The following is a 2,464-nucleotide window of genomic DNA, read 5'->3' on the forward strand; positions in this document are numbered from 1 at the left end:
GATACAGCACTCTCCCTTAATACTAGTGCACAAGTACATGTATTTGGTGACTTTAATGTCCACCACAGTAATTGGCTTGGTTTCTCTACTTACACAGACACAGCTGGTAGCATAACACAGCTTCTATATATCTCATTCCCTATCACAGACAGTTACGTTTCTGACACATTTTCCAGACCAGCAAGATCAACAAGTCTCACTTCTACATCTATTTCTGACAACAGTTCCTGATCATTTTGTAACGAATGCTCATAGCCCACTTGGAAATGCTGACCATGCTGTGATAATGGTAGAAATCGGCCTAAATTCTCGACATAAAGCTGAAGAGCCATTACTTAAAATGAGAAGGTACTATAAGAAGGCTAACAGGGAAGTCATCAGGGACCTCATCAAAGATGCCCCATGGGGAAATATCTTTTCTCTTCCTGCAGAATAGTGCGCAAATGAGACCACTGAATGGTTCAAAGCTGCAATTGAAGCTCATGTTCCCATGCAGAAGTTCTATAGCAAACCCCACTTTCCCCAATGGTTTGCTTCTCCTTGTGCAGCTGCCATTGCTCAAAGGCAGCATGCATAATGCAGATTTATCCGACATAAGCCCAGTACAAACAGATAAAAGTGTATAGAAACTAAAAGGAATTGTAAGAAAGAAATAACGACAGCTAAGAGAGAATACACCAAAACCACCAGAAACCACATCAAATCGAAGAAATTAGGAACCCGTGATTTTTGGAAAACCTACAACAGTATAGTAAATAATGGGCAATCATCAGTTCCCCTACTATTGAACAATCATGAGGTTGTACGGCAAATGACAAGGTTAACATGCTTGCCAGTCGGTTTGCTTCAAACTCTACATCGGACACAGCTAGCCACTCCCTCCCTGATTTTCCTTTGCGTATTGACGCCACATTAGATGATTTGAAAATCACCATTTCTCGTGCATGATATCATAAAAAACCCAGACACCTCAAAAACATTTGAACCTGATCTCATCCTGGCTGTACTATTATAAAAAATGCTTGCTGACGTTGCTGCAGTCCTCTCCAAACTTTACACTAAATGCCTTAATGAATCTTGCTTCCCTGACTGCTGAAAAACTGCTTCTGTGGGACCAGTTTACAAGAATTCTGGCAAAAGAACTGACCCAGTAAATTATTGCCCCATTAGCTTCTTCCCTCTCTTTGCTAAAATATTTGAGTCCATAATTAATCAAACTTTAATCCATCACCTTACAGTTGCTAAAGTTCTGACAGACCAACAATATGGATTTAGGTAATCCCATTCTGCAACAGATATTTTAACTGTAACCTTTGAACATATATACTATACACTGGACAAAGCTGAAGAGGGCAGCAGCTAGGACGTTAGGTTTTTTTTTCCTTCTTAGTGTTATGGGTTTGAGCCTGCCTGCCTACTACCACTTTTTTTTAACACCTCTCTCTACCCGAGCTGCCTACTGTAATTTTATTTCCCTTCCCACCTCTATACACCCAGCCCCCCCCCCCCCCGCTACTTTTTTAACACCTCTCTCCACCCGGTCTGCCTACCGGTGTTTCTTACTACACGACATCTACACACCCGGGCAACGCCGGGTACCCTCGCTAGTTATTAAATAAATGAGGTAAGATAAGGGTGAGAATCAAGTAATTAGTAACTGAGTGGTAAAATAAGTGGGGAAAAAAGACGATACAATTGTATAATATTATTAATGTATTCGTTATAAGTGATGAGAGTTAAAAGAAGATGAAATTTCATCGCACCATATAAAAATATTATAACTGTATAAAATGTTTAAAAAAACTGAAGTGGAGTAGCAACACACATAAAAAATTTTTTTTACATAGGCATCACCACTTGTCAAGGCCAAGAGGCCACTCGAGGATAAGGGTTAAAGAGTGTACAGTAGACAATTGGACAATATAGTAATCGTTAATAATGGAAATTTGGTAAATTTGTTAACTTATATGGAACGGCTCATCAAGAACTTGTTTACGGTAGACTTGAAGACAACCATATTGTAGTCAGCCGGAAAGCAGGAAAACGGAAGACAATTCCACAGGCGTGCAGTTCTAAGAAAAAAGCTTTGTTCATGGAATCTACGTTTAGGTTTAAGCACAGATAAAGAGTGGGGGAAATTAGTGATAGTGTTTTGTGCTAGAAGGGTGTTTCTTGTGAAAGTCTGGCGAGGGTTGAACCATAGATTGAAGCTCAGCCGAGCACTTTCCATGAAAATAACGATAAAGCAGAGACAAACTCGCAACATCTCTTCTGTGAGATAGAGGTTGCAGGGAAGAGAAAATGACATCCTCTATGAGGCTACAAAGTCTATTTTGAACCCTATCAAGGCAGGATAAGTCCTTTCTAGCAGCTCCTGCCCAGATGTGGCAACAGTACTCCATCTTTGGACGTATCTGGCTCTTATATAGATAGAGAAGTGCATCAGCAGTGAGATATCTACTGG

The sequence above is a fragment of the Euprymna scolopes genome, chromosome 43, assembly GCF_053919585.1.
Source record: "Euprymna scolopes isolate OS-2025 chromosome 43, ASM5391958v1, whole genome shotgun sequence".
NCBI classification, from domain to species: domain Eukaryota; kingdom Metazoa; phylum Mollusca; class Cephalopoda; order Sepiida; family Sepiolidae; genus Euprymna; species Euprymna scolopes.